The sequence below is a fragment of the Anabrus simplex genome, chromosome 1, assembly GCF_040414725.1.
Source record: "Anabrus simplex isolate iqAnaSimp1 chromosome 1, ASM4041472v1, whole genome shotgun sequence".
In the NCBI taxonomy this organism is placed as follows: Eukaryota; Metazoa; Arthropoda; class Insecta; order Orthoptera; family Tettigoniidae; genus Anabrus; species Anabrus simplex.
The window spans coordinates 592,990,152-593,005,315 of NC_090265.1; the positions used below are offsets into that span (position 1 = coordinate 592,990,152).

General features: G+C 39.1%; 1 protein-coding gene across 5 annotated transcripts in view; it reads left to right on the forward strand.

Moving 5' to 3' along the window:
* Positions 1 to 15,164, forward strand: part of LOC136857173 (GPN-loop GTPase 2) — a 126,504-nt gene that overhangs the window by 15,092 nt on the left and 96,248 nt on the right. For 3 of the 5 annotated variants that reach the window (XM_068225084.1, XM_068225083.1, XM_068225085.1), the window contains one exon: positions 10,344 to 10,454. The gene's annotated coding sequence lies outside the window, so the exon portion shown is untranslated. Of the gene's footprint in view, positions 1 to 198; positions 218 to 2,571; positions 2,591 to 10,343; positions 10,455 to 15,164 lie in introns of those variants that run through there. The other 2 variants (XM_067135611.2, XM_067135612.2) reach the window with 2 other exon arrangements.

A 15,164-nucleotide genomic window follows, 5' to 3' on the forward strand; every position in this document is an offset into this window, starting at 1 on the left:
TACTATTTTTAATCTTTGTCCTAATGCAAACTGTATGAGTCTGTCTCGTCTTCGATTTCTTGATTATCTGTGTGGTCTCATGGGGTCTTCATATTCCTTTCTCCTTTGCTGTTGAAGTCACTAATTATGAATGTTCTGTGTGCTTTGTAGTTGGCTACTGTGTCTTCTAGGAGCGTGTAGAAGTCTTTGATCTCTTCTTCTGTGCTTGCCTCTGTGGGTACGTATACCTAGATTATTGTGATTACGCTTTTTTTTATTTTTTGGGTTAATACCATGCTTCTCTCTGAGATTCCTCTTAATTCCTATATACGAAGGGCATACTACATCGTTTTACCCTTTATTTTTTTGTACGTCCGTGCATGGTTTACATTTCACTTTTGAAGGTGGTGACATGTAACTAGTGTCTTGTTCCACCGTTTGGTAGCAGCACACGCACAGGGGCCAATGAATGCACTCGTCATAGCCATTTCATAACAACACTGTCAGCATAGGAGCAGACAACATGGAAAGTAACCGTCAGGGACAGCGCTGTTCGACTTGGTTCTTATGGATCCTGATCATGGCGTTGTAAAAGTTCTCTGCACACGTCCACACCCAGACCCATGGGCTGACCCAGTTCTTTACTGAAGGCACAACTTTCGATATGGCCAGCTAAAACGATGGGGTGCCCGCTGTCCTGAAGGCAGGCGGCGATAAGTCAACGAAATAGATGAGTACAGAATTTTCAATGTAATTATGTGAATGTGAACATGTTTTAATGTTGCAGAAGGGGATAGGTTAGTTTCATATTTAATTTCAGTACATTTAGCTTTTGTTTTTAAGGACTACGTCCTATTTAAAGTAAAAGTTAGGAAGCTTGTTAATATAAATATGATTGTAACGTAAATGTGGACCAATTGCATAAGGTCGCAGCTTGCTTTCTTACATTCTTATTCAGATTTATTGGCCGAGTGGTTAACATCTTTTTACGAGTCAGTTTCTTATTTTAGCTTCATTTATTTTGGTTTGTTTTTATTTGATGTTTGAGACGCAGTGTACGTCTTGGGGCTTAAATGTAAATAAGAATTCAAATCAAAGTCAGGAAGGACTAGATTAAGGTATTATTAATGGGAGCTCAAAGTGTACGGAAACATGCAGTCACGTTTTCTGGAATTTCTTGCATAATGTGTGAATGAGTATGTGTGAGATGTTGGATCCACAACCTTTGATAGCGTCATCTTCATGATGATTTGAATATCAAGATGAGTGTAAATTAGTGTTTGATTCACGAGTTCCTCGAGTGCAGTTTCATATTTGAAGTTCCGAATGTTAGAATCAATTTTCTGTAAAATTTTATTATTATTATTCATGCAAGTTTCTTATGTTGTGAGGATAAGATATTTCAGTAACTTTCAGATGTTCAGACATGATCGATTGTCTATGTGGTAATTTGTTAGTTTCACATTATGATATTATTACAGAGGTGGCCACTGTATTATTTAGGTTTAACTTTACGAGTGCGAGTGCTTTGATTTGTGACAAGCGCGGTCTTATTTCTTTTCATGCGAGTGAATGTTAGACGACGTCATTTTATATACTTCTTTAGTTTCAGCAACTTTAGGACATGTGATGTGGCTTAGTGTGATTTTGAGTAAGAGCGCGCGTTCCTCATTTGGAAAGGCCTGCATTTTCTTGTTTGTGTGACTTGTCTCGGGTGGACTGTTGAGCAGCGTGTGTTAAGGGCTGGACCCTGTTTTTTTTAATATTTGCTGCTTTATTTTGGGAGACTAAATCTCCGCTTTTGAGTCACTCCGCCGTGTGTTGGCGAGGGTGAGTAGTGTGTCTACCGAGGAGAGTTTTATTTTAGTGGCCTATACTTTGTGATTTTATTGATTTTTAAAAAATTTTTGACCATGTCACTAGAGTTGCTGCATTAGATGAGATTTTTATATCGCGACATTTAATTTGGATTTTCTTCTGTGATATAACCACGCTGAGGAATATTTTTGTGTCATATAATCTATTTCAGGAACCAACATTGAATTATATGTTGAAAGTTAAAGCCTACTCTGTTATTTTTATGAATTTGTGTCATGTAATTTATTTCAGGAATCCATGTCCTTATAAAGTCCACCAGTTGATTGATTTTGTGTTGTAATTTATTTCAGGAACCTACGTTGAATAGAATGTGTTGCTTAAAGTGTAAAATTATGTTTCCTTATATTTTCCATTGAGGCTTTGAGTAAATGAGAATTGCATGAATGCTGCATGTTTTCTTGGTGAGCCCTGTAAAATATGATATGTTTTTGTGTCTTTGATTGTGTATATTTGCCATTTATGTGATTTTGTAGTGTGTGGTTCCGATCCACTGTATTTTGTTGTGATCATAAGATTGTCCGTGATTCAGGGTGTATATATTTGTGTGCAAGATATTTTACTACTCAGTGTGTTTATATTGTACAGTTAGTTTTTGTCTCCCCTTTGCACATTAAATCACGTCTTTTCTTAAGGTTAGGGACCCCCACTGCAGTGTCAAGAGTGCAGGACAGGGAAAGCTGGGCTGAGTGGCTTAGATGGTTGAGGCGCTGGCCTTCTGGCCCCAACTTAGCAGGTTCGATCCTGGCTCAGTCCGGTGGTATTTGAAGGTGCTCAAATACGTCAGCCTCGTGTCGGTAGATTTACTAGCACGTAAAAGAACTCCTGCGGGACTAAATTCTGGCACCTTGGCATCTCCGAAAACCGTAAAAGAGTAGTTAGTGGGACGTAAAGCAAATAATATTATTATTATTATTATCATTATTATTATAATCATTATTATTATTATTATTATTATTATTATTATTATTATTATTATTATTAATATAGGACAGGGAAACATACTCATCTACAGTTCAAAGTGTTAACAAAAAGTAAAGTCGGGAGTGTGGTGCGAGCACGCAAGCCCATGGTCTAAAATTAATGAAACTTTCAGATTAGATGTTAAGTATGTGTGTCGGCATACAGTGTATATTTGTAATGTTTTTTTTATTCTCAAGATGAATTTTATCAAGCTGAAAGAAAAATTCTGAGCCATGTAAAAATTTGGATCATTTGATACTTTTTGCTGTTTTTTTCCCTCATATTTTTCTTGTTTATTTTAATAAACAGATTTTCCTCCAAAAACTGATGTTATGCTTTGTCTTGCTTTATTTTTAGCTTTCAGTTGACCTCACTGTGTCCATATTAGTTATATGTTCCCCATCATTCCAGGGTGTATGTGTTTTTAGGGCATTTTTTAAAATCATAGTTCTAACTGAGCACCCCTAGGAGTGGCTCACTAGTCTGGGGCAAATTACTTTGATGGTAGAAATGGGGACAGTGTGTTACGCAGCAATATTATCAGAAAATGTATGAACCAGACGAATGCTAAAGACGAAGCTCATCTAACTCCCCAGCTACTTCTCGCCAGTATTCAGGTAGGCTGTTATACTCGGTACGCATCAGTAATCCCACCTATCAGAGATGAGTGGCAGCAGAAGAGACTAAGCCCCTCACAATAGACGATGGTCATTGTAATGTTATTGTTCATCAATTTTATGAGTTTTCGATATTGTAGGTCTTCACATTTAGTTTTCAACTCTGTGAGTCCTCCTTTCTTTCATTACTCCCTTTTGTCTTAGTCTTCAAGCGATCATTTCTTTATTTTAAAAATCATATTCACAATTTTCCTTGTCTATATGGACTGATGACCATGTTCTTAGACAAACACGACAAAAACCATAGCCCTTTTTTTTTTTTACTTCGCACCGACACATATAGATCATATGGCAACGATGGGATAGAAAAGTCCTAGGAGTGGGAAGGAAGTAGTCGTGGCCTTAGTTAAGGTACATCCCTAGCATTTGCCTGGTGTGAAAATGGGAAACCACGGGAAACTATCTTCAGGACTGCCGTCAGTGGGGCTTGAACCCACTATCTCCCGGATACAAGCTCACAGCTGCACACCTCTAACCACATGGCAACTCGCCCAGTATCATTGCTGGTTAACACGATTGAACAATATTTCCATGTCGCAATGCTTGGCGTTGATATGGACTAAACAACAGAAGTCTAAATTTATCTAAATCAGGGCCATCCAGTCTTTGCACTCAGAGAGTGCGTCCGCGTGCGGGGGAGCACTGGACAGTCAGACTAGCGCTCCTTCCCCTACCACCACTATATTGTGGCAGCGAGGAGACCTGAGACAGATGGACGATGTTTGGACCGCGCTGACAGTTGTGCGGCCGACGGCTTTTGTGGATTTGTTGACAGGACTGTTGATAGGACTGTTTTGCCATAACAAATATACCGCATATACAAATCAAAAGGTACTCCGACGTATTGAATGTGCAGGAAACAAAATCAGGTGTTAAGTAAAGAATAATGTGATTTATTCAAAACTGAAATTTGAACATATCTGAGAGGAAAATACAACAAAATTGTACCATTATGAACAGATAATACAGACCTTGAATGAGTTTTGCTCAGTTGTTTTTATGAGCTTTTAGTTTTGGAGCAAAAAATCTTCTCCAAATTGGGTACAGTAGTTCTGGACACAGCTATTCTTAAACAATTGTGCAAGTTTCTATCACTCATCGTTGCACGATGCTTATTTTTGGTGAGCGTAAGAACTGAAAAGAAATGCTCACAAATGTTCGTTGAGCCGAACATTGACAGAACTTTACATGCATGTTTATACAAAAGGGGGTATTCTTCTTGCCGAAAGCCACTGTAAAATTCTTCTAAACTTCGTGACATTAGAAAGCGGTCTTTAAGACGAACATTGCACTGCAGTTCAGTCAACTCGTAATTGAAATAGCTGTGGAGCATTGTCTGCACTAAGAGAAAATGGTCGAACAAATACATCTAACACAGCTTGCAGTTCTGATAATTCTGAAAATCTCTTTTCAAACTCTTCTTGTAATTGGGGAATTACCTGCAAGTACTCATCAAAGTCGACACCTTTTTTCACTGTTTCAAGCAATGGAAAATGTCCTGTGTTCCTTGCACGCAACTGGTTTTCCCACAAAATCAATTTTCTTTTGAACGCTTGAATCTTTTCCACCAAATCACAGATATTGTGCTTTTGGCCCTGAAGCGAAGTGTTCCACTATTCAGATGGGCAGTAATGTCGCTTAAAAATGCCAAGTCCACCACCCACTTAGGATCATGCCAAAGAACTTTGGACCCCCCTTTCATGTCACAAAAGGTATCTATTGCGTTCCGCAAGCAAAAACCACGATGATGCGCCTTCACCTTGCTAAGCCATCTTACTTCTGCATGGTACGGGACATCTGATAGTCCACTTCGATGTCATCCAAGAACTCTTTGAATCGACAGTGCGCAAGTCCATGGGAGCGAAGAAAATTTACCATTCACACAACTGTTCCCATTACGTCTTTAACCTTGGCAATTTTTGCACAGATTGGCTCCTGGTGTATCAAGCAATGGACCGCCGCCATTAGGGTACTACTGCTCTCAGCCATTTTAAATTTTACATAGCTGAGGAACCCCATGCGTAGACAACGTAAAGCAGGAGCTCCATCCGTCGTTACACTCGTCAACCGCTCCCATTTTAATTCCATTGACTCAAAAACACCCTCCACAGCTTGGAAAATATTGAAACCGGTAGTGGTGTTTTTGAGAGCTACCAGGTCTAGGAAATTCTCGGTAACCCAAAGATCGTCATCCACCCCTCGAATGAAAATAATGAGCTGAGCTGTGTCCGCAATGTCAGTTGATTCGTCAAGGGCGATGGAAAAGGATACAAAATTATCTGCCTTCTCCATTAATTGCTGTTCCATATCAACGGCCATATTGTCTATTCTGCAAGCCACAGGTTGAGGAGAAAGAGAGATTTTGTCAAATTTCTCAACTAGCTCCATAGGACAAATATATGCCGCCGCATCCATTAGACACTCCTTGATTAAATTCCCTTCTGTGAAGTGTTTCCCAGCTTTGGCAATTTGCAGCGAACATTTGTAGCTTGCTTGTAAAATGGGTCCACCAATCTCACTCTCTTCAATCTCCTGTCAGACAAAAATACGGCAAGTCACAAATTTAGTGTTCTTCAGATAATTCAATCATTTCTTCATTCCCGTTTGTAAAGAAGCATTTTAAAATTAAAACAGTAATACTTACAGAATAGTGTTGCTTGAAATTTTCTTTCAATTCTTCCAACTTCGATTGGCGACTGGCGTCTGTCAAATCACCGTAGTCATCCCTGTGGTTGGCACTGTGTTTCTTTAAACACATTAAATCTCGGTGGTACACTAAACATTTAGCATGCCCTTTGTAAGCTGTACAGAAAAATGAAATTTCCCATTCCACTTTAAAGACTGCTGCTTCACCACTCCTCTTTTTTGTATGATGTTGAGTCATGACAACTGCGAAACTGATTTAGTTACACGCTCTCAACAAAGCAAATTGGACTAGACTAGCGACTGATGGATCAGCTGCTCGCTTCGATGCGGCAGGCAGACCTCTCGCTCAGCCACCCAAGCTCCTCCCACCACTACCGAAACTACCTTCCCCCAAAGCGCTCGGAGCACTGGCTTTGAGCACGGCTAGAGTGCTAGCGCTCGGGGAGCTATGTTTGGATGGTCCTGATTTAAATTAATGAATTCTCTTATCATAGTCGTCTATGTGGGTGGGGCAGTAGAATAGCACCCATGGTATCTCTTGCCTGTTGTAAGAGGTGACTAAAATGAATCCCAGGTTCTCTGATCTTGGGAATGTTGGTTGACGGCCACGGGACCTTTAGCTGAGTCCTGGCATTATTTACACTTTCTTGTGCCAAGCTCCTCACTTTCATCTATCCTGTCCGAATTCCCTTGGTCAGCTCTTGTTTCTTTTCAGACCCTAACACTATTGCATAGAGGCCTAGGGAGTCTTTCATTTTCACACTCTTTATGGCCCTTGTCTTTCTTAGGCCGATGCATTCATTTTTCAAAGTGTTGGACCCCTTCCATTTTTTGTGTGTGTTATATAGAGGGTGGTTGCCTAGTTGTACTCCTTCTTAAAACAGTATCAGCAGTATCACCACTCTTATCATAGTCAGTACAGTAAAACCGAATAAGACATAAATGATGGAAGATTGTATTCTCTATAACTTTTCTATAGGACCAATAACATAGGTATTTAAAAATGAAATTTTAGGGCCTTCCTCTAAAGTACCATTTCGTTCAGGGTGAATAAAATTATTTATAGCCTAGACTGTTCCTTATTCCCCGACTTTACATACCGTTTTTCATTAAATTCTATTACCCATTTTCTCATGGCCATGCGTTGATATGGAGTTGGGAACAAAAATCCAAATTCATGAATATCTCTGTTATAGCTGGTATGGTAAAAATGTATAAGACATTAACGATCAGAAATTTAATTCTGTATAACTTCAGTTACGTAGTATTTTGTTTTAGGAGGGAATACAACTAGGCAACCATCCTGTATATAACACTAATCACAAAGAAAAGAATGGAAGGGGTCCAACACTGAAAAATGAAGGTATCAGCCCAAGAAAGACAAGGATCACAAAGGGACACAACTAATACAGAAATATCATTCTTGTTCAATTCTGAGTAATATAGTTCAAAAAGCAAACAACCCAACAATAGTGATGGGCAGTCTGTGGCGGGGTCAGGAGATTTTTCAAGACTAGTGCGAGCACCTATTTCCTGCGAGAAACGTCCAGAAATCTTTTAAGCGTTGTCCCCTCATTTGCGGCGAGCAGTGTGTCGTTGGCCTACAGGTAGACGGAGCTGAATATTGTTTGTGCCGAGTATGCGAATAGACAACCATGGGCCTTTGCCATTCTGTAAATACTAATCAACGAGCTACTAGGTCGTTCATTTTTGCCGAGGTCTATTGTTCACACAGTATAACATGAAATATATGCATTCTGGCATTGTATGCAGCGGTAAGTACACAAATGAGTAGGCTAAGTACCCAAACTGACAGCTACTGTAGTGTACGTCGATATCACTCATAATTTATCAGAGCCCAGATTTAATGTCCATTTGACCGCTGCCTGTGTTTACCAATATTATGCTGATGAAGGAAACGATTATTTGTGATGTTATGGAGTATTCGCGTCATAATTAGGAACTTCGGTATATGATGGTGCAATGTGTAATTGTGTCTAATTTTACGCGACAACTTAAAGATGATGTCCGAAACGACGCAATTTAAGTCATGGTATGTATGTTCAGTCATCAGCCCTAAGGCTGGTTGGATCCTCAACAGCTCCGCCATCAGCTGTCATAGATGGCCTATGCATCACTGAAGAGGCATACTAGGGAAATGAGGAGTGAGGTAATTTCCCGTTGCTTTCCTCAGTGAGCCAGAAGTTGCTATTACATATCAGTCTGCCAAGCCCACTGAAATGCATGCACCAACCGACTCTATGAACAACATTTTCACACCATTCACAGCATTCACAGCTGCATAAGGAATGGCATTACTAGCATCGCTCGTACCTCAGTCACTTTCATATTGTCAAAGCCAAGGGTAAGACAGAGACAGATCAATGAAAGTAACAAAATTGCTCTAGCCTATACCAGAAGACTAGTGCACTGTAAACACTGTATAACTATATAGCACATTCTGCAGTTGTTTGTTTGAAAGAAGTAAAATATGTCAGCAGAAATACTTCTGGGATGATCCGGCACTTAGAAACACATAATATCACTGAAGGGGAATCATTGCAGAGAACACCTCCGGCCCGGTCTGCATTGCAAGTAGCTATGCTGTTGACAATAATTACGAGGTATCTTGGTAGGTGTATATTCTATCTACAGTTATTAACAAATTATACAAGGTTATTCAGCTAAGAGAGCCTCCATGGCGCAGGTGGCAGTGCACCGGCCTCTCACCGCTGGGTTCCGTGGTTCAAATTCTGGTCACTCCATGTGAGATTTATGTTGGACAAAGCAGAGGCGGGACAAGTTTTTCTCTGGGTACTCCGGTTTTTCCTGTCATATTTCATTCCAGCAACACCCTCCAATATCATTTCATTTTATCTGTCAGTCATTAATCATTGCCCCAGAGTAGTGCGACAGGCTTTGGCAGCCGGCACAATTCCTATCCTCGCCGCTAGATGGGGGCTTCATTCATTCCATTCCTGGCCCGGTCGAATGACTGGAAACAGGCTGTGGATTTTTTCATTCTGCTAAGATGTCCACCTCAAATAACTTGTGAATCGTGTAAGATACTGATATTCTGTTTTCACTTTCTTTAATGGGGCTCATAGTTGAACATGGAGTACTTTTCCAGGCTTTTGACAAAATTTATTGGCACACGTTTCCGTATGAGAACGTTATTTCATGCAATAACTGCTGATGATACACTATCAAGCTTATGCTTGTAGTTACTGGGACATCACACAGATCGCAGCACAGGAGAATCTGTCTTGAGATTCTCGTGAGAGTCTCCAGATCAGTGACATCAAAAGTCTCGAGCAAGAGCATTGCCCATCACTACCTAACCAACTAGTAAACAAATAAATAAAGGTCACCAACAAAATTGAATGTACTGAATATTTGTTTATTATTTAGTTTGTGTTTACATTTTTTCCTTAAACCAGACACATGCCAACATAGTACATTCCTTAAGATAAACTATCTGAAGTTCAAGGATCTTGAAATACTTTGTAATAATGCAATTGAGTTACATCCTCTTTCTCAGTTTTGTCTTCTAGGATCTTCTGGCAGTACATATTGCTACTGGGGTAGTTGCATAGGATGGACAAATATTTTTTAAAAATATGGCACCTGTGCCTAAAATAATGGGGGTTTGAATATAGTATTATTTCCAGAGTATTAAGATTACAGGGAGAGGAACTTCATTTACTTTAAATTTTCCTTTTCCCATAAAATACCTTCTGAACGGAGACTATACTGCATAATAATGTTAGTGGTTTTACATCCCACTAACTACTTCTACAGTTTTCGGAGGTACCATACTGCAGTCATTGTTTAAATAGTTATAGAAATCATTACTTTTCAATATCTTTTTTTTGTTTTGTGTTCTTTCTAATTGTGACGTTCTGTTATGATGTGATTTCAAGATAAGGTTTTCATTACTCAAGAGATCACTTCCTGATCTATCATCCACCCTTTCCTGTAGAGTTCTGTCAAAATTAGCATCATTAAACCCAATAGTTTCCATCATCCCATTATTATTATTATTATTATTATTATTCTCCCCAGGTCTAATGCTTCAGTTCAGTTTGTATTTTCGCTCATGAATTTTGTTCTTTCAGGTGTTTTGTCTTAGTGTTTCATAAACCCAGCTGTTGTTTCCCCTATCTGTTTTGCTTTTCAAAATTATTTTTGTCTTGTTTTCAGTGATCGTATTTTTATCATATTAACACAATACAAGAAACTGGGCTCTTTTATTACTATTTACAAAGAGACAGCAAGGACCAATAGCGGAGACAGAGAAGTGTATCAAGTTCGGTAAGTATCATCTCTAGTGCTTGGTTCTTTTTTTTTTTCTTTCTCTTACATCTTTTATAGCAGTTGAGCCTTTCACAGCCAGTGCTATAAATTATGTTAGTATTTTCTGGGCTTGTAGGCCGTAATAATAATTTTTAAATTAATGTTGTAATGATCCACCTTTTCAATACTATAATATGCAAATTTTTGAATTACATTACTAGTATTGTAAAGGTGGACCATTACAACATTAATTTAATTATTATTATTGTGATCACAATTCAGTACAGATCAAAACCATGAAGTTTATATCCTATGGTGTTTATATCCTAGGACTCTTAGGCCGTGGTTCAGGAGCACATAATGGTCCCGACGTTTCACCAAAGACTGTGTTGGGTATTTTCAAGTGTTCCACCTGACTTTGTTGGCTGCGAAGCTTACAGAGGAATCTGAACTGGTCAGCAAAGCCTGGTTTCCAGTCCCGAAAGCTTTAAATCCTGGAGGACCCGATGGCCATGGCAGGCCGGATAAACTAACGGGTGGCTAATTGCCTGTCTCCGCCAAGGCTGGTCGGCCAACATCAGGCTCCTTAATGCTTCATTCATTGGCCGAAGAACATCCAATCAGCAACTGCCCCTCCAGCGTGGTGGGCCAATAGGCGAGCAGCGCACCGTAGCCTGCACTATCATTGACCAAAGAACAGCCAAACAGCAACCACACTCCCAGCATGGTGGACCTCAGCCTGTATTATATAATGAGGTGGAATTGCGAAAACACTCCATTCCATTGTGAGTTTTGCGTGCATCGAAGTCTGTCAGAACCCTTGAAAATGATGAAACGTCGGTGAAACGTCAGGAACATTATGTGTTCCTGGACCACGACCTACAACCCCAAAAAATACTGACATGATTCTTATTCTCTTGTTTGCTGTTTGTGTTCCAAGTGGAATGTCAACCTTACAGCAGATGCAAATAAACTTACCTGTCCAGTTTGAGACTGGTGAGGGGTGATTCAACTATTTTTATATACCTGAGTGCAGAAGCTGTTTAATAACAGTGATCTGGATGGTGACAATATCAGGTTCATATGCAAAATCCTTCTTTTGCATTCGCTGAGTATATAGCAATGGTGCTCAATGTGTTTGAGAGTGGAAGCAGTCAGTCTGGTATTTATCTTCAAGCTACTCACAAAAACCAGGAAAAGCATCCCCTTCGTTTATTCAAAGCTTTTGTGCCAGCTTTTGAATGTTCACTTCTTCAAAGGTGACTTGTTTCTCTGTCTTTCCTGACCATTACTGGGAGTCTAAGGCTTTGGCACTACCAGGCAAATCAACATTTGTCCCATCTAGGATAAGTCACTCATCTCTTGAAGACCGTCACACATTAGCCCCAAATCCGAAATAAAATGATGAGAAGTGATTTTCTTCAGCAGGCCCCCATAAAGACGATGCTCTGTTTAGATTCATGCAGCATTCTTCTATGCTTGTTTGAAATGACAAATTACTGCTGGGTAATCTTGCCACACTGCATGGACTTTACAAAATCTTGGTGTTGCCCATTGTGTACTCAAAATCCTTCCTATTTTCAGGAGCTGCAATCTAATGTTGCTGCACACTCCTGCAGTTGCCTTGCATTTTTGGAAAAGCATGGCATGTTACATATAGTTTGTCCAAAAAACTCTTAATTCTGTTTTACTGCAACCATCATTAACATATACTGTAATTCGAAACGATGATTGGCACAGTACCGGTACCCCATAAAAATGCAGTAATTTTTTTAGCACCACTGCATGTTTCAAACATCACTGCAGCTCTCTTACCACCTGCCAGACGCAAGGTAATCCTAAGTGAGTATTTACATTCTAAAGCTTTCAATTGTTTCATTAATGAACAGAAAATCCCATTGGCAATTACACCATTGATTAATTCAAGTTTAAAAACTTCATGTTAATTCCATATTGAACCGAGAATCTAATGGAAACAAGAGAGGTCCACCTATTCAATACCATACAATGTTATTAGATAAATTATAACATTTTATTATTAGTACCGGTTTCGATGCTGGTGTGCATCATCAGCCAAAAATAAGAAAAAAAATATACAATGACAAGGTTACCAAATACAATGCATAAAGTATACACAAATTTTATAAAACTGGCAAGACCTAATTAAAAAACAAGATCCGTAAACATTAACTTATGACATAAACCTAAAAAATAGCACCAACTGTCTTAAAACTTTGAATATACGTCCTCTTGACAAAAGTCCTTTGAATCTAAAAACGTTAAACCATGTGCGAGCAGATTAAATTGAGCCGAGGACATAAAGCCAATGCTTCACTATCATAAAAGTCCAAGAGCATATTTTCTTATTTTGTAAGAACATATGTATAAAAGGTTTTCTTGCTGAACATCCACTGTGTCTTGGAGTAACAGGTGCAAAAATTAAGAAACCATTTTTCTATTGGAATAACGTAACCAGTCAAAAGACGTAACAACTTCTAGTACTAAAAAAGAACATGAGGGAACTTCAGACAGTGTTTTGCATAATAAAACATAGGTCTTCTCTAACTTAAAGAACGTGGCTGGATTCAGTTTGCTAAGTATTAAATAAAAAGATATTTTTTAAATTTTAAATGAAAAATGGCGGACACAGTGTTTCCAGGGTACTGAACGATGTTCTCGGTTCAAATTGGGACCTGAAGCAAATAAAAAGAAAGAAAAGAATGTCAAGAAAGGCTTTTTTTTAAAGATCTTGTCTTAAGAATTAACATGAATAAGAGACTCGCCTCTGGCAGCGTATATTGTGTGTGTTTTCAGATGTTAGAGAAGACACTGAGAGCCGCAAGACACCATGACCAATGCACCCACTTTAGAGGGGAAGGGAGAGGGAAGCAGAACAAGGGAGGTACTGAGAAGGAGTAGGAGGGGCCCAGAGCCATCGGCAATGAAGGTTGAAGAGAAGAGGGAGGGGAATTATGCAGGGCGAGAGGGCTTGGCGTGAGAGCGTTTTCTGTATGCTTTGAAAAACTGATTTGCTATTAGCTTTTCTGAGTCTGAAAAACGCTGTCAAAAAATCGAACAATACTCTTGCTTTCTCAGAAATATCATTGAGATTCAAACCAGCATTAAAGTATTGATCCAGGTGAATGAAACAGCTTTTACTGATGTCAAGCAAAGTACCTTTAATAATAACCTGTAAAACTGTGAGATCCTGATCAATGCTAGTAAAATTATGTTGAAAATCTTTCATATGCTGCCCCATTGCTGAAAACCTATTGTACCTAACGGCATTAACGTATTCTGCGTATCTGATTTTAAAGTTTCGTCCTATTTGTCCAAGATAAGAACTGCTGCAGTCATGGCAGCATAATCTGTACACTCCAGAACTATGAAAAATATTATTTCTATTTAATGAAGTGTGGAGTTATGCAGGATGTCAATACTTCTATTATTAATTCTGTGTCCGACTCGTTGGCTGAATGGTCAGCGTACTGGCCTTCGGTTCAGAGGGTCCCGGGTTCGATTCCCGGCTGGGTCGGGGATTTTAACCTTAATTGGTTAATTCCAGTGGCCCGGGGGCTGGGTGTTTGTGCTGTCCCCAACATCCCTGCAACTCACACACCACACAACACTATCGTCCACCACAATAACACGCAGTTACCTACAAATGGCAGATGCCGCCCACTCTCATCGGAGGGTCTGCCTTACAAGGGCTGCACTCGGCTAGTAATAGCCACACAAAATTATTATTAATTCTGTAAGAAATCTTAGTGTTATATTTTTTGAAGATGTTGGTGATGCTGTGTATTTTATGTGTAAAGGTGAAAGTTGAAAAAGTATTAACTTTGGGTTTTTCTCTCAAAAGAGTGGTATTAGGACGGTACTTAAACTTGTTAATGATACTCTCAATGAAAGCATTCTTAAAACCATTGTTTCTAGCTATCGCCCGAATTAAATTTAATTCTTTATTCAGATTCTTTTTCGACATAGGAACTCTAAAGGCTCTGTCAACCAGACTATTATATGTAGCATTTTTATGGGCCTGAGGATGGGAAGAATCGTTCCTGATGGTGATAGCAGTCTGAGTAGGCTTTCTATAGATATTATATGAAAAGAAAGAAAGTGATCAAGTAACCGTTAGGTCCAAAAAATTCAAACGATTATTATTCTTGGATTCTAAGGTAAACTTTATTTTCTGATCTAAACTGTTAAGATTGTCAAGAGTAGCTTTTGCATCTGGGGACCGTTCATCAACATTTACGAAGGTATCGTCCACATATCTGGCCCAGAAATGAATATTACTGAAGGTTAAATTTTTGATTATAGCATTATTATCTAGAAAGTCTAAGTAAATCTCTGCCAAAATCCTGGAGGTCCTGGTTCGATAGAAGGCAATTCGGTTTTAGGAAAGGTTATTCCACTGAAGCTCAACTTGTAGGATTCCAGCAAGATATAGCAGATATCTTGGATTCTGGAGGTCAAATGGACTGTATCGCGATTGACCTGTCTAAAGCATTTGATAGGGTGGATCATGGGAGACTACTGGCAAAAATGAGTGCAATTGGACTAGACAAAAGAGTGACTGAATGGGTTGCTATATTTCTAGAAAATAGATCTCAGAGAGTTAGAGTAGATGAAGCTTTGTCTGACCCTGTAATAGTTGAGAGGGGAGTTCCACAGGGCAGTGTTATCGGACCTTTATGTTTTCTTATATATATAAATGATATGAGT